Source organism: Anas platyrhynchos, chromosome 6 (genome assembly GCF_047663525.1).
Source record: "Anas platyrhynchos isolate ZD024472 breed Pekin duck chromosome 6, IASCAAS_PekinDuck_T2T, whole genome shotgun sequence".
Lineage (NCBI taxonomy): Eukaryota > Metazoa > Chordata > Aves > Anseriformes > Anatidae > Anas > Anas platyrhynchos.
The window spans coordinates 5,505,378-5,531,628 of record NC_092592.1 but is presented as its reverse complement, the minus strand read 5'-3'; the positions used below and the strand labels follow the sequence as shown (position 1 = coordinate 5,531,628).

The 26,251-nt window shown below is 42.3% G+C and overlaps 1 protein-coding gene across 11 annotated transcripts in view; it reads left to right on the top strand.

Annotated features, from left to right (window-relative positions):
* PCDH15 (protocadherin related 15) overlaps positions 1-26,251 on the top strand; it is an 805,380-nt gene that overhangs the window by 331,070 nt on the left and 448,059 nt on the right. The window contains exon 9 of one of the 11 annotated variants that reach the window (XM_072040287.1): positions 17,710-17,906. The exons of the other annotated variants lie outside the window; for them this stretch is intronic. The gene's annotated coding sequence lies outside the window, so the exon portion shown is untranslated. The remainder of the gene's footprint in view (positions 1-17,709; positions 17,907-26,251) is intronic. 11 annotated transcript variants of the gene reach the window in all.

The following is a 26,251-nucleotide window of genomic DNA, read 5'->3' as shown; positions in this document are numbered from 1 at the left end:
AAGATTTCATGAAGGAATAAAAAAACAATTTTTTCATAAATGCCTGCTATAGCATTAACTGAACATACTGTAGAGATAAAACTATCAGTTGTTTCTAAGTTACATTTTTTTTTAGCATTTCTAATGCCAAATCAAGAGCAAGGAGCTGGATTTTAAACTCCTTACTTTGTTCACGCTTTGTTGATGTCACATTAGGTAACCCTTCCAATTCCATCTATATAGAGATTTTTAGGAGGGTTTTGCTCTCTCAGACTCCATACCAAATACCACTGCGAGGAAGCTTTTATTACAGAATTGTTCGTAATGGATTTAATTTCTGGTAAGATGTTTTTAGGTTTGGCAGAAGCTTTCATGAAGCTTGAGTTCATTTCCAGTCCATAGTTTATAATTCAGTTCTATAAAGTCAGTATTCATGTGCTACATGATAAAGGTCTTTAGTTACCATAATTTGACTTATGGCCTGCACATGCTAGACAGAGAGGCAGCTAGGAGAATAACTTTTAGCTTCTCGGAGACTATATTAATTTTCAGTGGGGGTAGTATTTTCAATATTTATGTCTCTGCAGAAATACATCACACCACTTAATTCAGCAGAGCCTCAGCGCAAAGTCAATCTCACAAAAAGTGGCAGCAAAACAAATATGCCACCCGCAGGGACCTCGAGCGATGGGAGCCACAGCAGAACTGCACAGCTTTGGGAAGAACTCGACCCCAAGACGGAATAGGTTTGTGCAATGTGTAAACATTGCCCTAGATTTTTGTTCGTCTCAGTCAAGTCCTTGTTTTCTTTTTTTTCTTTTTTTTTCCTTTTTTTTTTTCTTTTTTTTTTTTTTTTCCTTTTTCTCCCTCCTCCTGTGATTTCCTCAGAGGCTTGAATTCCAATAAACGGTGTTTTGTTTTGTTCACAGTCACTCAGTGACCATGCCATTCTACATTTCAGCAGAAGAAAACGGGCATTTTGGGGGGGGTGTCAGACCTGCGTGCTTTATTAGCTTGAGCTTTTCTAGGAAGTAAATAAATTGCTGATGTCTAAAAGTTATTTTCCTATACAACTTCCTTGTTGCCAAGGAAATACCCTTGTTTGAAAGAGCAGCAAGGAGCTGTCCGTATGATCGTACACAGTTCCAAAGTTTATTAAAGTGGCTTTCCAGTGCTGTAATCTCACAAAATCATTCCTGACCCTTGCTGAGCATACATCTCTATCATCCTGCAGAGGGCTGTGATTACAGGTGTGTATTTACAGCAGTCACAGAATAACCTGCAACAGTGGGAAGTTCGGGCAGGCTGAGCTTGAGGAGTGCTGCTACAGCTGTGCTGGCCTTGGGATCAGCCGCAGGGAGTTCAGGCCTGCTTCCAGAGCCCCCCTGCATGTACCCAGGACGTGTCGAGGGGTGATACCCATCACCTTACTGCCATATTCTGTAATAAGCTATAATAAAGTGAGTTTGGGGTTAGCTTGACACAGGATGGCTGGAAGAAATCCCAGAATCCTTCTTTTCTTGTTTAAATATATATGATTTTAAATAACAGACACACTTTCAGCAAGTTTACTCATTATTTTCTCTAACGGGCAGACTGCCTTTTCTTCTCTAATTGGCATGTATTTAAAATAAAAAATGGATTCATTTTTGTTTACAGGATTTCAAGGATACGCACACACAATACAATTATACAGGAAGCGTTGTATAGCATTTTAATTTTAAATCATCACGAAAACTGGCATTCTCATCTTTAAAAAATTCCAGTCTTTCAGAAAATAAAACGCTTGTAAGCGTGAAGGTTTAGAAACAAGAACATTAAGCAATACAAATGTATAAATAAACATTTATAAAATAATTTCATGTTTTGGCAGTGGATCAAAATTTGTAATGACTGGAGAGGTTTGATCCTAGAGGGTGTTTTGCATGTGCTAGATAAATGTCTCCTGGTTATTTGGGAAGAACTGGGACTGCTCCCTGGGTTTCTGATGGTGCGAACGAAGATCCTTGAGGTCATTACTCCAAGAAGAGCAGGGCAGGTGGCCTTGCTGTTTTCTGGCTCTGTCAGACAGCAGTTACCAAAGGTAATGCACCTTGGGGCTTTTGTCAGGTGTTGCTTGCCGTGAGTTTGACCAAAGGAGAGCTCTTGGTTTGCTTTTGTGAGGCTTTGAGCTGGTTAATCGGCAGAAATGATTGTAGTATGTTGGTTGTAGTCAAAATGGTAAACCAAAAATGGTTGTAGTCAGTCTTTGTCATGATACAAAGTACAGAAACGTAGCTCTGAGTTTGTGTTTTAAATCCACAATGTGCAAAAAATCAACTCCTGAAATGCAAAACTCCAATAGGAGCTGAAAGCAGAACTGAAACTCTAAGAGGTCAGAGGTGATGCAGTGTCTTCAGCTTTTTCTACAGTTTCCCTGATACATAGTCCATGCTTTCAAAGGATTTTTTCCCATGCCAGTTTTTAAAACAAGTGTATTTTCTGATCATGAAATTAAATTTAAAGTATTTTCTGTTTGCTAATGAGATGAGACTCATGTTATCTTCCCTTCCTTGTGAGTACGCTTTGCCAGAGGCCTTGCTAAGTGCCAGTGAACTCAGTTCTTGGTTTTAGCACGTTCTGAATTTAACAGCTACAGAATGGCGATATGCTGAGCTAAGAGCCTTTACTAAAATATGGGGGATTCAATTGTATTTCACGTTCTCACCTAATTAGGTATGTTGGAGAATTTGCCAGGAGTAAATGCTATTTCATTGATTTCAGAGCATATTTAGTGCTTAGCTTGGTGTAAGGGTTTTAATGTTTTAATTAGAGCATGTATATATACTTACATTTCTGTAGTAAAATGATTTATTTTGTAAAATTAATCATGTTTGCTTGGTTTTTCACTGTATTTTTAGGTTAATGGCAGAGCTGCGTAGCCAAGTAATTGTATTATGGTTACTAGCATTCATTTTTATTTCTGTGTACAATGTGTATTCATATTAAATAAGGGAGTATCAATGTGACAGTGCTAGTTGCAAGTACTGCTGTTCGCTGTTTTTCAAAGTGAAGACCCAGTGACGTTGTTCACCTGGCTGAGGAAGAGAGGATGGACTTAGGTAATGTCCCAATTTCTTCCTTCCCTTGGTATTTTGGTCCTCGTGGGAAAGGCTGCAGTACTGGTGCTCCCCCTGCTTTAAACCACACATTTTATTGCTGTGTGGTTTACTGGTAGGTCAGGATTAAGGCTTTGCTGTTAATAGTAATAAATTTCTCATGATTCTGTCAACAGAGCTTTATATATGACCAGTTCTAGGTGTGAACAGACACGTGTTCTTCTATCTGTCTGGTGCAAAATAGGTGTGTTTCCAAAGAGAAGCGTGGTCTAAGAGCATTGCTGGCTTTCTTTGGCTCTGTCCCTCTTGACTTGGGAGAGAAATTCAAAGTTGAAGCAGAGGGATTTTAAACATTTGACACAATTCTTGTTCTTGCTCAGCCTTTTTGGGGCTTTAGTGACATCTTGATGTACCAAGGTTTTTTTTGGCTTAGTGGCTTGAGCTGTCTGTTTCCTGGTGTAAGAAGTGAGAAGTACAGACATACTCTTTGTAGTAGGGTACAAACCGTGGTTAGTTCATGGAAGACCCAGCAACCAAAACCAGAAATCATCCTGCCTTTCATGTGTGTCCAGACGTTGCAGCTTTATAGTTCCTTAGCAGTGTTTGTTGCTTAGTTAAATTCCAGCTTCTTTAAGTGAATGGCTCAAAGCTGTAATACAATTCAGGTTTTGTTGGGGTGTCCTTCCTCATCCCTCTTGTTGGGAGGCTCTGCTTTTTCTTCTTAACATCTCCTGTCTGCAGCACTGCACTGAACACTGCACGAGAAATATTGGGAAGGGCAGAGGTTTCTCTGTGTGAGCGTTCCCCTGGAAAGCAAAGGAAGATTTACAGCAAAAAGGGGAAAGGGTTGCGAGATTTCAAGCCTGCAACGGAGACTTTGGTATCAGCATGAGCAAAACAGTAATCTGATAGCAGGCAAATGAATTTTGGGTCCCTGCACCCACTCTGCACTAAGTTGTGCTGCACCCTGACCCTCCTATCGGTGTCTGCTTTCTTCAAATATAAATTAACAGGAAGCAAAGCTTTCCTTACTTGATTTATATCTGATGTGTTTGAAAATACAGAGGAGCATTCTGACAACACAGGGTCACTTTGTTTCCTGTCATTGCTTTTCTTGGTTTTGCAGGTTCTCTCAGCTATTTTGTCTCCAAGGAAATTAGTCAAACCAGACGGACAGCTGAAGTCTATGGCACAGCCTGTTCCTGTTAACAGGCCAGAGCTAAGCTATTACATTAGCTGAAACCAAGACTGTTTATTGAAAACCAGGCTGATTGAACCAACTAGCTATCATAGCTACTCCAAGGAGGTTTGCAGGGTTGCTAATCTAAAATTTGCTTTTCATGTTTATTATAGTTTGCCCTATGGGCGTATTGCCTTACTGGTTTTGAGATGCTAGGGGGAAGGGAAGAGAAGCAGTGTTCCTATTTCAGTCACTTCGGTTTCTCTCCTGTTCTGCCTTCACACTCATCAAAAATTACTAATATAGTCTAAACAAGATATCTTCCCAAAACAGTTTCCTGTCATAGGTAGTGTGGGGAAACTCATGTTTTTTCTCTAATTGCTAATTACCTATTTATCTTTAGATAAATGGGAATTGCTGGGTTGTTTCTCCTGTGTGGAAAAAGGCGTTGAGCAGGATCGTAAAGCCTAAAATAGTACTGGGCCTGTTAAAACTCTTGCTGTGATAGTAGCTGGGGAAGAATATTTTGACTAGCACGTGGGAAGGGTGCAACATCATAGTCTTTTAAAAAGAAAGCTTTTGTTTAGCTCGGGAGACAGAGCCCTCTAAATAAAATCCTCATCTGTAATGGGCGGTTTCGTGGAAAGCTGGCACAGGAACGTTGCACGGTTCTCCAGGTTCCTTCAGTGTGGGAAATTAGTCTTCTTTGAATGGTCATCGGATGCAGGACAATGATTTTTCTTGCTTGAGGCTGCTGATTGTGAAAGATCGTGTTCATTTTGCAGGGATGGTTGACCTACCTGAACAGTCCTTGACTTTAACTGGATAGCCTGTGGAAGGTGTCTGTAAATCAGGTTGTGTATTGATGTAGGCGACGTTCTTCCAAGATGACAATTTGAATAAATAATGTGGAAAAAATCCACTTAAGGCTAAGCCATGGTTCTTCTCAGGTGTTACCGGCTGGAAAAGGACATTACTGGGTTGGCTTGCTTTGAACCACACTGAACACTTACAAATCTGTTATATCCTTGCCACAAATTCTTGTAATAATTATTTTCCCCATCCTCTTCTGAAGATTTATTTTGCGAGAGGTGTCCCGTAATACAACCTTTTAATATATATTGACCACTTTTACAGAAGTGCTACCAAAACCCATTCCTGGAATTTCAGAGAATTTTCTAGCAGATTTGTTAAATGGCCTTCAGAATTTATAGCAGAAGGTGGAAATAGTCCCTGGCCAGATTGCACCATATATAAATAGCATTAGATTATATGGTCTGCTTTTTTTGGAAAAAAAACCTCGATGGCTGAGATTTTTTTCTTTTTTATTAGAAGAACTCGATTTAGTTTTGATTGACCTTTGTTGCTTCCTTATAGCAGAAATTACTTCTGCAGTAGATTTTATCCTGTAGCTAACACATTTTTGTGTTTAAGAAGAAATTTATAATGAAGCTTTGAAAAGGCTGCATAAAAATAATGGGTCTGAAATACCACTTGAAGAATTTGCTGGTGCATTCTGGTGTAGGTATTTTAAGGCTGTAAGTGACAGCACTTGATTCAATCTGTTTTCCTTAGCTGGTGGAACGGAGCACCCATATTTAGCACCCTGTGATTGAGTCCCCTATGACTGAGTCTCACTTGGATTGCTTCTAGGTTGTTTATTTTTCCATGGTTTTCATCTCACCCCCTTTCACATATAAGAATGAACTGGTTGTGCAGTGCTGATAACAATGCCATATGCTACTTTGTTATTGCTAAAAATAACCTGGTGTGACAAGCAAATACATTTTTTTTTTTTATTTTTATTATAAACAAAAACTGTTTGCTACACAGAAGGGATCCAGTTCTTTAAATATTTTCAATGTGTTTATGGGATACTAGGTATGCATATCACGTAACAATTCTTACAATGGGAATGAGAGGGTTGCTGGATCTTTAGCAGCCTTGTTTCATCCTGAGGCTAACCTGGCTGCTTTGGGCATCCAGAATTTCCAAAGGTGGCTTGGAAAAAAAAAATTGACTTGGTGCCTTGCCCAATACTCGACTCGCTGTAGAAGCACATGTGATGATTTTGTGCAGTTGTGCCTAAGACAGACACAGCTCTCAGCTAACATAGTGCCTGGGAAGGTGAGTATCTGTCTGTGGATGTTTAGCCATGTGCAATTAGTGTTTTATGCTGACAGTGACAGCAGAAAGGCCCAGGAAGTACCTTCCAAGGAGAAATTATAAAGTGACTTGTTCCAGAAAAAAAGCTTCCTTCTTCAAAAGTAGATGTCCATGTTTTAATCCTAGAATCACTGTTAAAGCAGCAACAACAACAACAAAATGCCCTTTATGTGGTTTGGCGTGGCAGTACTTACAGATTACTTTCAAAGGTGCAGTATTACAAATGTATTAAATTGCCAGCCCCCACGCTGCGCAGTACGAACTGCTCGTGTAGAGAAGCAAACTTTGCCACTACTTTTCCTGTCGCCTTTTTTTATAGAATGCTGTAACTCCCAGTGCTTTATGATGTCTCACGTTAAGGACAGTTTGTAACGTGTTCAGCAGGATGGTGATTTACTCAAAGCTGGCTTCATTGCCTCCAGTGAGGTCCTTTCGGGGATTCCTAGCTTGTGTGTAAAGGGGAAGAATCTTTGCAAATCTTGAGTCATTTTCTAGCAAATAGGATTATCCGTTTCAGGAATATAAAGCTTTTTTCCTTCTGTCTTCCTTCCTAATTGCATGTGTCAGGTCATGTTCACTTCTTCTCCATCCTATACACTGAACGTGGCAAGCTGACGGAGCCATGGACCTGCAGACTGCATGTTTTTGGGAGCACACAGTGCCCAAAGCATCTCCTGCTGCAAAGCCTTGGATATCTGTTTGTCCCATCCCTCTCCCCGCTTGCGATGGGATTTTCCAGTTCATTATGGTGTAACGGGATGGCAGCTACAGAGACTAAGGTAGGGCACAGGGGACTGCTGAACCTGGCTGCTGGCTCCAGGAGCAGCCACGTAGTGCAGTTCAGCTGGGGTCTGAGCTTTAATTTCTTCTGAGTGTGTTCAGTCATAGGGATCTGTCTTTTCTGCAAATATCTGTATCAGTTCTGAAACGTGGGTTGGAGTTACAAGATAGCTGTATCGTTAGTTTTAAAGGCTATATCAAATTAAATCGTGTTGCTGTTTTTGTAAGTGTTCTCACAGTGCCAGGTCCTTTCTGCCCATATTTCCCCAGTTAGATGCGGGTGCTATTCTAGCCTTTGCTTAATTTGCTCCCTGCTGCCTCTACCACTGTGACGGATGGCAAGGAGACTGTCAGATGGTTCTGGAAATCCATACCCGTGCAATCCTGCTTGTTTCAAAGCTTTTTTTTTGTCCTTCTTTTTCCTCCTCTAAGTGGGCCAACACTTGGATCCAGTACAGTTTCCTTTTTTTGTTTTGGAGGAAAGATGATTTTGGAGTTAATCTTTACAAACCCAGTGTGTAATTCGCAGTGCTCTCATCAGATGGCTGCTGCTGCTACAGGGTGGTTCCTCAGCAAATAGCTGCGTGCAATTGGAGGCTGCCTCCCTACCTGGACTAACGTGATGCTGAGGAGATGTATTTGCTGTTCCTGTGGGCTGCGAGGGCAGCAGATACTCGTGACCTTGCCTCAGACAGCAGCTGGTGGTAAGCGTGAGGCTGGGTTTCTCTTCTGACCTGTCCTCAGCAGGCCTCCATGTCCTGCCAGGAGCACATTGCTCATCCTGACAGCAGCAGCCCCCTGCCCTGTCTGCACGTGAGAGAGGTCACAGGCACCCTTCGGGGGGGAAAAGATGGGGAGGTCCAAGGGCTCATCCTGTGTGGAACAACAGCTGGCCTAAGAAACGTTTTTATATTAACTTGGTAATGAGCTGCGGCTCCAAGGAGAGAGGAGAGATTCCTGAAGTGCCCCCAGTAAGGAAGGTGTGTGAGACGTGGATGCTGTCACCCCAGGCTCTTCTTCTGCCTTGATTTTACCTGCAGATGTAAAAGAGGGGTTGATTCTGCTTGAAGTTTGGATGTGGTTCTGTACCAGAAACTTTGTAATAGATTTTCTGTTTGGTTTAGATGTAGAAGTCAAATTTCTTGTGGCTGTGTGAATGGAAAAAAAAAAGTGAATCTCGTGCTTGCATCGTGCATTAAAGATGTTGCCAATTTGTTCAGTTTATTTGTCAGTATGTTATTATTAGAACAATTCAGTGTTTGTTTTTGTTTGTTTGTTTGTTTTAGAAATGAGGAATTGGAATGAAAAGAAATGTGGGATTGCAGTAAGCACCTTTGAGTCAGCAAGGCAACATTATTTTCAAGGAAATCTAGATTTGAATAGCAAAATCTACAGAAGTAAGAAAGTAGGCATGTAGTGCCTAGCCTTAGCACTGCCTTTTAACATATACAGGCACTTTCAGAGAAGGTTGACTTTCCATTTAACTTGGATTTTGTGTGCTAATACTCTTACTCTTTCTATTATAGACTGTGTTAATCTCATTAGCATGCCTGTACTTTGGTTTTAAAATCTGTTTTTGCTAAAAAAAAAAAAAAAAATCTCCTCTTACCTTCCTCAGTCTTCCCAAACTCAGGAAGCAACAAGAACACTACAGCCTGCCAGTGGATTGTGGACAAGCACAAACCATATCTAAAGCAGCCCAAACTTAAGGTGGATGTAGTAGGAGTAGTCTGCAGTTTCTAGAAATGTTTGATCTTTCCTGTGGTTGGTATTTTCTACAGAGGTGCAGTTTCTGAAACTAATAGCAAGCGCTGAACTTAGTAGATGTAGATGCTCATAAATCAGCCTCTTCTACAGTCACATTTTTCTATCCCAGTACATCCAGGGGAAGATAAGATGTGAGAATTAGTTTGGAGTGGAATGGGAAATTGTGTTTGGTGTGGCTTCCTGAAGATGAATATTCTCTAAATAAGTAATAAAGCTGAAATGGCTGTCAGTTGAATTTGTTTATTGATAGTTTCTGCCACTTTAGCTGAGATTTTTTCCGTCCTCATGCTGGAATGGTCATTGACAGTGCTTTTTTTTTTTTTTTTTTTTTTTTTTTAAATCTCATAAACTCGATTATTGCATGCCACTAATTCGAAAAGGCATGATGATGGTGGCAAGTCTTGTTAAAAGTTGAAACAACTAACTTTGAATGAAATTCAAGTGTTTCTGTGGGCTGTTACACTTTTTTTAAAAGCTACACGAGCATTATCCTCATAGCATAGTTATTTCTTGTTACAGTATATGCAGAAACAAGGGTCAAAATTACAGTTTGAGAGGCTATAATAATTTGCTGCATCAAATATAGCTTTGCTTAGCAAACCATTTGTTTATAAATATAAATAATGTTGTTTGGCTTTCTCTAGTGCTGAACCAATGACAAATAATTCTTAGGTCATTTGTGCAATTTCCTCTCCCCTGTGTTTTCAGTTTCTTAAGAAGGTTCTCTCTGTTTTTCTCCTTCCAGTTATAATTATTAGTTAGAAAGTTCTGTGAAACTACAAACTACAGCTCTTTTTCACTTACACAATACCGTGTGTGAATATATCTGTATAAATACTAGCTAAGTATTTCAGGTGCTGGCTTTTTTTTCCATGTTGCTGTGCAGCTGATAGAGTGAGCAACCCTGACCTGCAGCATCCCCATGCAGGCTTTGCTTCAGTCTTGTTCCAGTGTTGTAGGGAGAAAAATAATGAAAATATAAAGGTAGACAAAGGCTGAAGGAGAGCAACAGCTATGCTTAACATCCTAACAACAGGCAGGGCTGGACTCGAGCATTAGGAATGCTTTGTGTACATCAGGGAGATCTCATCTATAACAATATTGGGTTGATGTCCAGGAATTTAACATGGAATTTTTTGATTGTGATGGTATTTGTTAGCACTTTAAGTTTAAATTGTAAGTATCAGCACACGGGACCTTCGGCTAAACATATTAAATGGGGAGGGAGGCAGATATTTCTTGCTAGAAAAGCCTGGGTGAAACAAAAGGTGTCCCCATACAGCACGTCCCTGATGGCGTGTGCTCTGTTAGTTAGGGATGCAGTGACCACAACTGCCCAGGACATCAGTTGCCATTTATTTTATTTCATTTTATTTTATTTTATTTTTTTTCTCTCCCTTGGTTTTCCCAACCTTAAATAACTTACCTGCAGAAGTACATATGATCAGCTTAATTTTCGGTTCACTCTCACCTCTCTGTTGCTCGGAGGATTACTGATGCAGATAGCAAGTAGCAGGCTTCTGCTTGAGAGTCCAGAAGTTCAGTTTGTCACAGTCACACTCAGAATTACATGCCGACTGTCACTGTGCACTATTTGAACTGTTTTTTGCCTTCTGCAGGGCCTCGTGCCACCGTGTGTACCAGTTTCTGCTTGACTGCAGAAAGAAGGGCGGTGCAGGAAACATCTCAGCACCAGAGCATTCCAGAAATGCGTGGAGAGACAAGTGTTCAGAAGGCTGTAGATGAGAATATTTTCTCTGGAAAGGCAGCTGGGGCTGGCAAGAAGGACCAAATTCAAAAGTGAAATTATACTGCAGTTGCTGCGCAAGAGTAAGCCACTAGTTAGACTTTGTTTAGACACGGAGTGCTCGTTTATCGTAAGACATGCTGTCCTAAGCCTCATGGTGTGCCCCCATGCTCCCAATCCCTTGAGTGTGTAGCCTAGAGAGCCTCTTTGAGCGTCCTGTAGCTCCCTGCATGCTCTTGGCTTTCCTTCTAAAGGGGACTAGGTTGGGAAGGGAACTGGATCCAGTTGTGAAGCCAGAGCACAGCCAGGCTGCACATCTGGGAGCAAACGGGGAAGAGCCCTTTTCCCCCCCCAGACAGGCCTTGAGAAGAGTAATATTTCAAAGACAGGAGCTGATGAAACCAAAACTCTAGCCATGTTTAACATTGTACGTGCTGAAGGAAATGTGAAACTGAGACTGCCAAACAAACTCTCTAAGGTGAAATATTCAGCGATGGCAGAGGATCAGGCTGTGCTTGTTGTGGATCGGTGTAGGCTACAGAAAGTTAAATACGGTTTCTTGGTTCTTATTCCAGCTATCCAGAAATAATTTTTGTGAGGAATGTGACCAATTTACATGTGATCTCACAGGGAACATCTATATAGCTCGGAATGACACACTGACTATAGTAATGATACATAATAAGATGGTTTGGTATGAGTTTTGCTGAGGAGTATAATTTTAAGCACATTATATAGCAGCCAGGGTAGTTGCAATCTAATAGATGTGTGGAAAATGTCAGAATTCAAAAGCCAAACAGTCAAATTCAGAAAGCTCTTTGGCACCATGAAATTATGATCGTTCGGAAGGAAGATTGTCACCTGCTGAAGTGTTCATTTAAAAGACATTGTCTCACTTTACAGGCCCCATCGGTAGAAGATAGATACGTGTGCAGAAATGAGAGGTACGGTCACTGGTTTTAACATCTGCTCTTGCAGAGGTACCATATGCATATGGGTAACAAAAGCAGATGGGCAAGAAGTGTCTCCTGATGCTGGTCTGCTTTTTAAGAGGTGGTGGTGGTCTCCAGGTCTCATCCAAACTCAATTATTCAGAGGCTCAGTGAGTCCAATCTCCAGCAGGATGGGTTGGAGTTTCTCTGCTCTGGCATGTCCTGTGCGTGATGTGCTGGGGCAGGCAGGAAAGGAGATAATGGAGCTGGCCCTTCGGAAGAAGAGCTGGAGAACAATGTCCACCTACACAGACCGTACCAAAGAAGGATCATATCGTTTTTTAGAATACCTACATTTACTCAGTACTGTACCGCTTTTATTACAGCATTCAGTAAATAGTTCCATGCCGTATATTTGTCAGTAAAATTAAATGTGAAGAGTTAAAAGTTGCTGTTGAATTGTGTTCGCTGTGATTAGGCCGTCCCCAAGTTAATGGCATTTGCCATTAATGCATGTTGAACTACATCGAAACTGTGACCCTGGAACAGCGCAGGTGAGCTGGCAACATCAGTGCGTATTTGCCATTTCTTTCAGGATGGCCTCATCAGCTGTTTTAATGTGCAATATTAATGCTGTTAAATAGGACCAGGATTAATGGCGGTGAGGGACTAATTTCTTTTCTTTGGGGGTGATGATTTCTCTGTACTAAAAGAGACTTAGAAACTCTTACTGGTTGAATTTTATCTATGCAAATGACTGCATGTGCTGTGATCACCTGGAATGCTTCATTTGGCTTCTCTCGGTGTTTTCAGTGCTTGCTACGCTGAAGGTTGAACAGGAATTCAGTTGCAAAGGTAGGAAAGCAATCAATCAAGAATACTGATCATTTGGTTATTTTTCACAGGTGTAGTTCTAGGTTGCTATATGATCACTTATTAAAGTTGTGTTTTTTTACTAGTTAGCTGCTGCTGTGGTGTAGCACATACATGAAGTAGCTTGGGGTGGTGCCTCTCCACCTGCACCTGGGCTGTGCTGAGCAGGCAGCACTGAAGGCCAGCTGTTAATCAGTCTGGGTGCAAATCTGCACTGCTGCCCAGAGCTCCTCCACCAGCCCTCTCCTGAGCAATAGTCCTGGAGAGTAACTGTACACATACAAATGTTCCTCATCACCTGGCCAGACACCCACATTTCTTAAACTTACGCAGAGCATCTTCATTTCGAAATATTTCTTCTAAATTACATTTGTCTAATTTCCCATCTGCTTGATGGCTATTGCCTGCTTATCAACCTCTTCAGTGAACAGTCGGAAATGCATGAGCTGTCTGCTCTCTTTGCCGACAAACCCCCGAGGCTCCTGGCTGACATCTCATTGCTCGTTCTCGTTAGGCTGCCACGTAACCGTGCAGAGCAAGCGGAGGACCTGGCAGCGAGCTGCCCTTGCAGACCTCCTGGAAGCACCACGCTGCTGGGGCTGCCTGAGCACACTTCGAATTGCAGTGTCTGGTCAAAAATCCCCAGGGCTTAATGGGCTGAAATGGGTTAGGGGAGGCTGGTGGAGTAGCGTGGTTTGGGATGCGGTAGGGATTGATTCGTCGTAGTGAACCAGCAGCTTCGTCAGCCACGTTCGATGCTGATGCTACCCCCAGAAATCCCCTGCTGCCGTGGTGGGCTTACTGTGGAGATCTGAGCTTACCGTGCTTCAGAAGGGAAAATGAGCTGGAGAGCAAGGGGAATCAGGGAAGGTGGTTCATTTTCTCCCAGAGGACGTGTTAAAGATTTCAGGCTCTTTCTAGATGCAGATAGCAGATTACTAGCAAATCCTACTTTGGGGAAAAAACAGTGCCAAATTCCTGTGCTTCCCTAAGCTTCCCTAATCCAGGTCAATTTAAAGGTGGAAGCAATTTACTGCTGGCTTTTGAACCACATGCTAAAGATAACTGGCTCCATCATTCTTCCATTCCCCTGGGGGAGCGCCATCAGTGTTGGCGAGGTATAAAGATGCGGGCTTTGTTCTCCTGTGAAAAGCCTGCCTTGCTGAACCACTGGCACCAAAGGAATTGCTCTGTCTTGCAGCAGAGAAGCAGCGATGGCCCCAGTCCCTCTTCCACTGCTGTGCGGGTGGAGGTGGTGTGGGAATTTCAACCTGTTCCTTTGCTCTGTGTCTGCTGGAGAGTCAAAACAAAAGGGAAAAAAAAACAACACGCACACACACACCTTCAGATACAGATTAATTGTCACGAATTGAGAAGGAACACAAAGATAACTTACCTTTATCGGTCCTTGATTCAGAACTTCCTTCAGTCCTCTCCTGAGGTCACAGAAAATGATTTCATGCCACAGCAAGGCTAGGGATGAATGCTCTGCTCTCCCTCTTCCAATCCTAAGGTAAATCAATGTGCTGCTGCAGTGAAAGAGATGGCAGAGGAAGCACTTGAGGACATAATGCTGTGTACCAATGGCTTTCTTACAGCCAGGCCAAAAAAAATAGTAATGTTTGACAGCATTGCATTAGCTGGCAGGTACCCTGCCTTCTGCTCACTGCTAGTTACTTGCAGAGCTCTTTAATAGAGAAATCATACTGGCATCCTGCAGTCAGCAGTATCTCCCTGCAGGTAATGTGGGGAGGCTTTTGGCTGCCAGAACAAGCAAGGTTTTGTGTGTCAGCAAGGACACTAGCAGAAGACTTCAGGCCATGGTGGGAAAAGAGTTGTGAATGTAAATTTGAAGAAATCCAGTCATCACTGTATATTTAACATAATTGTTCCCAAAGGCTTTGAAAACCCAGAATTATTTAACATTGGCTTTATGTATTATTTATGTTAATGGCAACACTGCGGAAATTAAGTGCTGTGAGAAAAAATGTCATTTTCACAATCATGTAATCTTGTTTTGTGTTGCCCAGATATAAATACGAATTCCGAACTTGCAGTGCAAGTATGACTGACGCAGCACTGTTGGGTACTTCTCAATCCAGTGCAAACATCTGGTGTGGTCACCAACGTCTGTTCATGAAAATGCCCCTCAAGTGTATGCTTTCAGTTCTCATCATCTCTATTTTCATTGTCTTCATTGAAACATGCAAAAGAAAACCATGGAGCTCACTCACTCTTTCAACACTTTTTCAGTTGTGGAGAAAAATCCTCAATCCTTATAAAAATGGGAAAAAAAAAAAGTAAAAAAGTTTGTCCGTGGAAATAGGAAGACTTTTGTAAAGCTGGTTGTGACTTCCCGGGAGTGTGACCAAAGGGGGGAAGAAGTGTAGGGTAGCGTGCATCCTTCTGGCTCTTCTGAGGCAGTGTGGGGGTATCCTTGGCTTCCTGGCATTTCAAGTCTGCTGAAGAGCTAGCATTTAAAAATTAAGGTTGCTTTTCCTTTAATGCTCTTTGACCTCCAGAAATTCCTTTCTTATTTGCAGTATGGATATTGCATACTGTGCAATAATGGTGTGGTCATTTTTTTCTTCTCATTTTTAAATCTGTGCCACCTGCTGATCCCACGAGGCGAAGGATGCCCAGCGTCATCACCTCAGATCCTTCCTGGTACCTGGGCCTGGGTTGAGAGCTCTTGTACTGGAATGAGTTAGAGCACTGTTAGAAAGCAGTAGGGCTGAAAATGAATGAACGAAAATATTACCTAAGGCATCATCTTCTGAAAGTAATTACCTCCCAACTCCACAGTTTTTGGAGTCAGCTGTGAGATACTGGGTTAGTGTTGAGATCTTTGTGCATATGCATCTATCTTCCCTGAAATAACACCGGATAAAAGCAACTGTCCGAACCTGAAATTGTCAAAGGAGGAATGATTGAATGTATCAACTGGTTGGAATCCCATCACGTGGTAGCTATTAAGTTATAATACATATATTTAATTATTTTTTTCCAGGCTCTAAGGCATTGGCTGTGTAAGGAGGCATGCCCTTCACATCTTTGCAGAAATCCTCACTGACCTCTGCCCACCTGAAGTTCAGCCGCTGAGTGGTTTGGGCTGCCACAGATGCAGGGCAGCAATAAAATACCATCACTGGGAGGGTTGCTAAAGGTTCACGTCCCCCACGACTCCCCAGCATCTTGCCACGCAGACATTTGCCCTGCGGGATATTGAAAATTTTATGGTGTTTCCTCTGCAGGAGTCAGCCAGGGAGAGTGAGTCAGGGGTTCATTTCTGCAGAGAATGAACAGCACTAATGTGACTTGGGATAGCAGCTTCATTTCCAGAATGATGATGTATCCTCACCTTTTGAAGTTTATTCTGTACACAGCTTTGAAGCAGATGAGACTCCATTGAAATGGAGTTGCGTAATGTACCTCGGAGACAACAAATGTCTGTAAATTTATCTGGCTTTTAAAGCCTTAAGAAGTAGCTGCTATACTTATTTTGGATCCTGGTGTCTTCACCTTTTATCTTCTTCCTATTTTTACCCAGCTGTTATATACTGTTTTGGTTCTGATTGGTAAAGACTCTTGCATACTCAGGGGAAGTTGAGTGTAGAAAAAGTGAATAAGGACTTCCAGGGAACCTGGGGCTAGATACGCTCAGATATTATTTATTTTCCCTCATAGGTTTTTGATGAGAATTAGATTGAGGTCAGCCCTGGGCACAAAGATGTATTTGATGTTGTTGGTGTTAAGAATATATACAGTTAGCATTTGACCTCGCTCTGTTTCCAAGCAGCAGAGCAGATAGCATTATCTTTGCAGGTTCGGCAGTGGAAGCTGCTCCAGTACCCGAGGGTGAGGAAAGCAGTTTCCAAGGATGCCTGCAAACTGTGCAGATGGGGCAGCAGGAGGCTGCTTGGTCTGTCATTCATAACATTTTCGTGGTATATCTCCAAGTTGTTTGTTTTCGCCTTTGGCTCCTGGTGGGGCGTTTTCCCGAAATCTTTCCCTCTGACGGCTGTAAATCGAGCCCTGAGTGGTTATCTTTCTCATTTCCAGCCTCAGTGGAATCATTCCCACTTTATAGCTATTTGCTGTTGTGTGAAACAAGCGGCAGAGGTGAGCTCGAGCAGCACCTCCTCTTCCCTGGTATTTAATGCAGGAACACTCCTACCAGCAGCAGTCCCCAGCCTGCGATGCCCGCACCTCCGCGAGCTTTCCCCATCTTCTCAATAGCCTCTCGCGTGCCTCTTTCAACACGATTGCGGTGTTTTGACTGCATAGCCTGTACCGTGGTGACACCTCTCTCTCTGTCTTTTCTTGTTGTCCCCTAGGATTGTGTCTGCCTTCCTCTGTGTCACAGAAGCTGCTGGTTCATGGTCATCCTGGTATTGGCTCATTCACCCAAACAGTATCCTCTCGTAAAGCTCTTTCACCAGTATTGTTCATTAAAACGCACCGCAGTGTTGGTGCTAAGCTGTATCCATACACTTACGACCTCTTTCACGTCCTTCTTACTATTTGCAGGCAGCTTTGCTGGTGTGTTGTTCTCATGTGTTTTACAGAATAGGTGCAAAGCATTCTTGCTGTGGAGCACGGTGGCAAAAAAGCACTTCACAGTTTCTGGTTTTCATAACGTATATGCCCATTGTAGGTAATTTCCCTGGTAAACGATTATTTGTGGTATATAAATTATGCTCCTTTCCTTCATATAGGAATTATTTAAGTATAGCTTACATTATCGGCATTGCAGTGTTATTCCTGGAGGAGAGGTGAGACTTGTTTGCCCACAAACCACATTACCTTTATTGGGAAGTGGTTTGGGGTGCTGGAAGGTTCACACCCAGCGTGCTGCTTCCCGAATTTGTTAGTAAGGTGCACATAACCTGCCCCTGCATTGGTACAAGTCAGCAGCATCACATCTGATGCTGTCTGATTGTGCAGAGGAAGAGGAGTATGAAATTGCATCTGTACGTTTGCGACACTATTGTTTCTGTTATACCAATGTCAAATGTTTTAAGACTGAAACCTAATTTAAATTGCCAGGCTCACGCTGCTGTAGAATAATGAATTTATTTCTTTTCCCAGGAAGTCAGAGTATTTATGTATCAGAGTGTTACACCTTTGTAAAGAACACATCTTGCTAGCTGCTGTAATTTGCATGGTAATTTTTTCCTATTTCAGGGCTGATGCTGTTCCTGCAGCAGGGTACTTTCAAGTTGTGATTTGATACGTGCTTGTTCCTGCCACTGTTCAGATGATAATCTGCAGAGATTGGTGTTCCCTTCGAGAAGCTGGTCATTTTACTCTGCCCTGCATTGGAGTGGTCAGCTGAAAGAGATGTATATGGGCTGCGTGTGCCCTGCAGAAAGCTTATAAGGGTGAGTTGTGAGAGCAGAAAGGAGGAATTTGGTTTATTTTCATTAGCCTTCAAAGGGGTGGAAACGGAATCCCCACCACAAAGGCTACTTGAGCTTGTGACACCCAATGTCTGCTGAGAAAACCCGCGTGAGCCTGTTTGAGTTCAGTACTTGCATGTGTCCATGGTAAAGGAAACACAGAGACATATTTTGCAGTGCCAGGGGCTCCTGGTTTTCCCTTGGTGATCTTTGCACTATTTCCTGTGCACGGTTTGGATTTGTTCCCCCAGCCTTGTGATCTCAGAGGTATTTTCAGTTGTGTGGCATTTTTCTTACTTTTTGTAGTTCTGAAGGCTTCTCACAATTGCATGTTTCTACATAACATTACTGGTTAAGGGGGAAAGAAAAGACGTATGCGTACAGTTTTATAGGAGATTTTAATGGTCTTTTTAGGTTTGTGTTAAAACAACTGTATAGTTAGATTTTTGGGGTATGATTTTCCTAGTTTGGCCTCTAAAGTAACTTCTTAATTAAAAAAAAAAAAAAAAAAGATGAGTATAACAGCTTTCATGATATGAGACTGAAATGACTTGTTTGTTTTGGGCTTGTAATTATTCTCAGCGATGGTTTTATAGTTGGAACTGATTTGTAAGTTCTAATAATCGTGGTATGCAATCATACCTTGCAGCGTTTTATGTATGAGCCCATCTCTCTTTGCAGCTTGGTTTATCAGGCACATTAATGTGGTTGTATTTTTCATGGTTTAATTAAAACTATTAATTAACGTGATTTCAGATTGTCAGTTCAAATCACTGTCTGCTGAGAATGCCGGGAAGCCAGTACGTGTCGCTCTGTAACGTCAGTTCTGGGCATTTCCTAAAATCACTTTTGTATGCTCTGTGGATGATGGGTTTTCCATGCCACGGAAAAATATAATGAGCATTTTTCTCTCTGAATTAGCAAGGGGAAGCAGCCTACATTACTTCAGGTCTGTAACACGTTCATTAGTTACAAACCAAACAGGCAGGGTGGAAATCCCCGAGGTCCCCCCAGTGTGTGCTTTGTTTCCAGTTTCAATCCGTGGTGATTTCCTTGTTAACTAATGAGGGAAGAAATCCACAGCCTGCTGGTGCTGGGGCAGGGGGGAGCTTAGGGGGCAGCGGGTGGGAGGGCAGGGGTTGGGGAGCACCGATGGGGCAGGAGTTGCAGGGCCAGGGGCTGAAATCCTCGCAGGCCATCACAGACACCAGGAGGATGGAGAAAAGTGACCGGTGTGAACAAGTGGTGACTGGAATGGGAGCACCAAAATCGTCCAGATAAATTTTAAGTAATTTTATTTTTGATTTCTGCAATTGAAAGTGACACTCAGCTGTCCATGCAGAGCAATGACATCATGAAACCTCAGGAGCTTTAAAATAATTATTCCTTGCCAGCACCAGAGGCACAGAGTCAGGCTGTAATTCAGTTAAAAAAATATATAAATAAAATAATAAACTTGACAGAAAATTATTGTTCTTGTTGGGTCGCTGGCTGTGCTGCGATCAGTGTCCGTAAACTGCTGCCTCTCAGCCCTCGGGACAGCTCTCAGGGTAGTCCGTCGCTGGTGCTATGCTAAGAAAAAACAGGAGTATAGAAGCATTTAAGCACTGGTTGCTCGGAGGAGGACATTGTTGGCAATCTCACGTCTAGCTGTGCTCGAAGGTTTGGGTTTCAGGGCTTTCTTCATTCCTTGCCCGTGGCTAAGGCAGGCACCTCCGCACCCACGTGGGGCTGGCGAGAGGTGTGCGCTTCGACTTTGTGTTGCTGCTGCTTCTCCTCTGAGGGGAAATGAGTTCTGAGACTGGCTTAATGAGCGATTTAACAAGGGGAAACAGCATTGGTATTGCCAACATTGAGCATTTTTTCCCAGAAATAATCTCTGATTCAGCTAATGAAATATTTTTCTCTGCATTTAATGTCATTATTAATTTTGCTCGGTGAAAGTTCTACAAAAGGGTCATAGTATTCACTTCTTTAATTTAGATAGGGGTGGTATCAGAGGATCTTTTCAAGGGTAAATATGGTAAAATATTCTATTTAAACTAGATATTATTTAACTGTAAAGTACCGCGAGCATCATGTTTGCTAACAATAAAGAATTCATTGTAAGAGGATAAGTTAGCACAGTTGGGTCATAAACCAGTTCCCCCAGTGTGGCATGAGAAGAAATTGTATTTCTCATAGATAGTAAACAAGTTGCACACAAATGAGATAATTAAAGGAGGGCGCCTGAAAGGAATGGGATTAGTGTAAAAACGTGCTTTACTGAACATCCAATTGCTACATAGAAAAGAAAAAAAAAAAAAGAAAAAAAAAACAAGGCCAGATTATTCCTTTTGAACATGTTCTGAATCCAGATGCAGGCAAACATACTAGGAAGGGAAAAGCTGCAACCTCCATATTCATTCTCTCCACTACCTCTTGGGTTTTTCACACAGTTTCATGCTTTCTCCAGTATCCTCTTCTAGAAATAAATCCCATCTGCAGGTACAACTGCATTTCCAAGACAGATACATGAGCATTTTTATGGTTTGATTGGAGCAGGAGTTTTGTTTTTGGACGAGAGCAAATGATAAGGTTAAGACAGAAATCTGGCTTGCACTAAGTTCCATCTTTTGCCTACCTGTTTCGAACAGCGGCATAATTACCACTGGGAAGGATCGTTTTCTACATGATTGGTTTCTTTGATTGTCTTTCCTTCTTACTCAAGCAAGCAATTGTTTTATTTTATGCTTCAAATTTATATGCATTCTGATTAAAGAATATTAATTAAAAATATCTCTTACAGTTTTCTCAATAAAATTCCTCTGGTTCATCTTTTTATCCACTGGGAGTTGCTGTTGCAGGTGTATTAGCAATGAATGGAGCTACTTTTCCTGAGTGAAATTCTGCAATGAATGGTGAAAGAGAAGCGACAGGCAGTGCATCGAATGATTTTCTTGTGTACTTCTCTTGTTATTTGAGGCAGGTTTCTTGTATGGATGACTTGCAAGACTGGCATCTACACATGCACTCGTATGTTGAGGGTGATGTTATTCAGAACCATTAATAGGATGCCCACCACAATCAATGGAAAAGTGTTTTTCTCCTTCTGATTATTTAGTAGAAGCGCAAAAATCTTACCTCTTAGCATTCTGTTGAAAAGTAAGTTGAGAGAATGAAACACTCGGATGACATCCCACCAAAATTATAGCAATGGGAATAAATGATCTGTTTTTAAAAATGTAATGTCCATAACGTTCATGCAGGTACTCTGAATCCTCAAGCTTAAGGTATGGTGAAGTGCTGTAGTAGACCTATGATCTGTCTGGGTGCATCTGTCTTTTTCTCTGGTGTGGGGGTGATTAGACGCCAGATTTATTTTTCCTTCCGGTTTATATTGCTTCTCTGCATGGCACTGAAATACAGGAAATTAATTAAAAATACAAAAATGCCTTGAAACAAAAGCACTTCTTTTGTAATGCTGAATACAAGAGAACAGGCAGAAGAAACATAGCACGTATCTTAGAAAAACTCCTTGTCTTGAAAAGTCAGCAGTTAAAATATGTAACCCAGTAAACCTGTTTGTAATAAGAGTATTCCTCCAGGTACCGCATTATGTATTTCTGTTTTGTCTCTTTCTCTCCACCTCCCTACTTTAACATTCAAGCAGATTTTTCTGTCCCCTCGTCAGCTTTGCACTTGTAGACAGAAGTCGCCTTCCGTGGATGAATCCCTGCCTTGTGCCCCTGGAGAGGCTGCTGGTGGAAGGGGAGAAGTGGTGGGGGCTGCTCAAACTCTCCTGCCTCGCAGTGTATTCCTGCAGGCAGGCAGCATGAACAGCATATTGCCTCCTGAATCTGTATTCATACCCGAATCCAAGAGCCAGTGAATTGAGGTGGGACGAGAAAAGTTCTGGTTGCTTTTAGTATTAGAGATTTATTTAATATAGCCCTAATTAATTGTGCACTATTATGACCTTGAGATCTTCAGTTGTCCTTTATGAATGTTGTTCTAAGCTGCAGAAACAAGTCCCACAAACCTACATCCCCCTGGGGGGGTCCAGGACCTGTGCTCGCTGCTCGCTTTGCTCTTGCTCCCCTCCATCAAGATGAGTGACCCACATTTTCCAGCTGAACTCTGAACAAGCTCAAGTGTTCCCAAGATGCCACCCAAATTATTTGACCTGGGCTCAGAGTAGAAATGTCCTGAATGATGTCTGGGGCCTTTGGAGGCATTGGTAGCCTGGGGAGTGCCCATGAAGCTTGGCACAAACCCTCAGGGTTTGCCCGCTGCTTCTCTTCTGCAAGGAGCCCTGATTTGTGCAATCTGCATTCAGACAGCCCGATGTGGTTTCACGAGCAGGATGCTACATCTCCCAGGGAGCAGTTGCTGTTGGTGAAGATTTTTTTTTTCAGAGGCAGGAGAGAATACACAAAACCACAGCAAGGGATTAAATGGGTCTGTTGATACCAAGGGGTGATGCTTGTGGGTAAGGCTTGAGAGAGGATACGGAAATCAATTGAACCTGAAGTGCAGAATGCTGTTTTATTTCCAGGGCCATGAGCTAGTTCTTTCTGGCTCTGCTCTTTCCCCTAAGGTACAGTATAAAGGCCATATCAAGCAGCGTGACACTAGACAAACCCCAAAATGTCATCGTATTCCAGTTTATCAGTAAATTAAGATTCAGATACAGGGATTTTAAATACCATTCAGTGATTGCCTAGCCCTCAAGGGGCTGAAGGGACATCAGAAAAGGGAAAAAAAAAAAAAAAAAAGAAAAAAAAAAAAGGCAAGAAGTGCTGCACTTTTGTTAGTTTTTTGAAACTTAAGAGATGCAGCAGAGAAAAGTCTTTGTCACAGTATGAGGTTCTCCCGAAGGGTAGGATAACAGATAATCCCCTCGTACTAAAGCTATATATTTCGGCTACAACAGCAATCAAAGTAAAGCTGTGAGAGCCCGTAAAAACCTGCCTGAAGGGCAAGCTCTCTCTGGGTGCTACAGAAGGCAGTTTCAAAGTTGATATAACAAGATCAATTCACTCTTTTTCTAAACACTGCCTGGTGGATGTTGGCTCTCTTCTGATGCTGTCAGTAATTCTGTCCTGTGCGGGGCTCTCTGAGATGTCGCCTTCTTTATTAGCCATGTTTAAAACAAAATGGATAAAGATAAAGCTCTGTGGGTGAGGTTGGTACGCGTCTGGAATGCAAGAGATATCATTACTATCGTTATTTAATTATTTTTAACCACAATTGTTGAGCTAGTTGGGTGGCAGCTCAGACAGATGCATTACACACAGAGGTGGCTGCTGACCTGCTGGAAACGGAGAGGAAAGTACAAGTGCATGGAGCTCAGAAGTTGCAAAATGGCTTGTTGGTATGTGCTGCCATGGTCAGACATCCAGAGCAGAAATGTCTGAAGTGCTGAATTTTCAGTCCTTGACCTGGGGCTAACAGAGAAAGCCATGTCAGAGAAATCCCTGTGTGCTTGTGTTTCCTTGATAGGTCCAAGTGCTTTAGCATAACAACGGAGTTGTAGAAAGCAAACACCAAAGACCTCTGCTTTATTTTTTTCTCTTTTTATTTTTTTTCTCCTCCTTTTTTTTTCCTTCTGTTTCTCGCTTGTTTTTCAGTTTCATCAGGTCACCTCCTGGCAGCCAGCGTAAAGGCAGGGCCATCGTTCGGCTGCTACCAAAACAGGTCTCTGAAGCTTAAAACACTTCCAGGCTAATGTTTAAGATTTGCATTTATGTAGGATTTTTCAGAGGAAAAATGACTACTTTTGTACCAAATACAGGACAAGGCAGGTACGACACCTTGCATACTTCCCAAATTTAAATAGTTGCTTGTGATGAGGGCAAGCTCTGAAATGATTTTGAATAATTACAATGATAGGGATAAATGATTAACGGCCGGTCCTGTCTGAGCGTAATGTCAGGCTGCTCTTTGCAAACCACATACTTCGTGGTGCACTCTTGATTTTTTCTCTTTTCTCCTTACTCTCCTTTGGTTCCTTTCACCATCTTTATCTCTCTACACAGTCAGGAAATTGAAATGTCACAACAGCATGTTCATTTGTGGGCAGTGACTTTCTTAAATTAGTAATTAGCCATTTGCTTTGGTCCTAGGGGTCTGTAATAGCGAGCTCTGTGCTTACAGCCCCTGTAGGCGTCCTGGAGCAAGGTGCCAGCTTGCGGCTGAGCTGCACGAGTGGCTGCGTGGCACCAGGCAGCACTTCGGTTTGGAGAGCTCATTTTTTCTCAAGCATTCGTGTTTGCCGGAGTCATTTAGGGAGCTTCTTTCTGCACTACTGAGAGTCCCCTCTCAGACTCAAGTCTGCTCTCTTTGCTTTTCCGCAGCATTAGGCACTCCTCCACTTGTGCTTCAAATGCAGGGTGAACCAGCCCAGAGCCCAGCTGCCTTCCTCCCTCTTAATTAGCAATCACAAGGCCTCCTAATCACATCCACACCGTTCTCCAGGAGAGGTGTTGCTTCCTAATTTATCTCTGCGATGTGGGAGGCGGGGAGGTGGCTGGGGCACGCTCGCCACCAAAAAGGGCTGGCAAGTACATTTTGGGGGGTCCTGCGGGCAGGGCTGGAGGAGCTGGGAGGAAACTCAACCTGAACTGAGTGGCAGCGAGGCTCAGGGTGGAGCGGGCAGCTTCCTCATTCTACAAAAAAACAAGCAAGCAAATAGACAGAAATAAAAAGACAAAATAAGTTTAGGAGGAAGAAGAGTCCTTAAAAAAAACCACAGTTCGTCCAGGAACAGCCCGGCTATAAAAAGTGCTGTAATTGCTGAGGTAAAGAAGTTGCACAACATTTGAGACCTCCAGGTAACGCCAGCCCCAAAAGTGTTTCTGTTTAGTGGTTTTCAGCCTTTCATTTTCCAGAATTTGCGTTTTTGAGTTCTCTTAAAAAAATCACTGCAGTGAAGCCCTGTGGACAGACTACAAAAGTAAATAATTAGTGAAGGGACAAATTGTACGGAGGTGGCTACGTTTAGGCATAAAACTTCCTATCTGCAAATATTGTGTGGAGGCAAAAAAATTTAAATTAAGATTAGGACAGAGGTGTCACCTATCAAGTATTAAATATGTGAGATAAAGCTGGGAAGTCACATCAGTTTAGCCATCTCAAAATCCTTTGTAGCCAAACTGCTCCTTTTTCTAACTTCTGGTTTGTTTTTTTTTTCTTTTTTTTTTTTTCCAAAAAGTGGGGCAGTTGTGCTCCATCTCTGGCAGGCTGTCAGAGGGCTGTGATGCACCCAGACACCCATCCTTCTCACGTAAAAGGAGCGGAGGCAGAAGAGATGAGCCAGCCTCTGGGGTTTCGGGTGTGAATGTTTTGACACTCTGTGGGGTAAAATATCTGTCTTAAGGTATTTTTAAATTGAGTTTAGTTCCTAGGTGGGTGTAAAATGCATTGTACTCATTTTGGAAAAAAAATGAGGTGTTGAATAACATTATACAAACGTTTAATTAAATGCTTTTTCTCATCAAGAGAAGCAGTGGAAATATAATCAGAGTTTTTCCACTACTTTAAGGAGGATAATTCAAGGGTGCAAGGAGGAATAGATAAAGCTAAAAAAATGAGCGATAATTCATATTCAAGGCACCAGACTAATGAAATTACCCCTAAAGCATCTGCAGAACCAGGACCCATATAGGGATGGAGAGGTGGCAGAAGTCTAACAGGGGACCCTTGGCATCTGTTTTAAACGCCTCGCTTTAAAGCATACAGCTGATATATATTTAGTAGTAAAATTACTATATATATTTTTTTTTATTTTAAAATTTTTCTGTCTGCTATTCTCAGAAGCAAACGTGGGAGATCTGAGGTAGGTTAGGAACCCCTAGCATGGTCACGGCTGGATGCAGACCTTGTTGCCTTACGTGTGTGCTGTCACACAGGAGTGTTTGCAAGTTTGCCATGGGCTTCTGACAAGTATTAAGTGTGAGGCTGTCAAGTTTAATTCTTTTTCTTCATTGACTTGTGGCGTAATACCGAGTAGCGTTGCAAAGGTGGGGATGGGACCAGCTTCAGAAAGGTTTGGAAGCATCTCATCAAGGACAGGGCTGTGATGTTAAACGATGTTGTCACATGAAGAAATGACGTGAAATAATTAAACCCTAATTTAGTCGTGGCAAGTACTAAGCAATGCCAAACATCGAGTGGCTCTGCATAGCTGATAGGGCTAAAGAAGGGCGCCTTTGTAGGGTGGCCATGGGTGAGGAGGTGCTGGGTGGATTTGGGCTCCCAGCCCCAGTGTATGCAGGTTCTTTGTAGGTTACTTGCCATGACAAGAACTCCATCACCGCTTTTATCTGTGCGCTGAATTACCCATA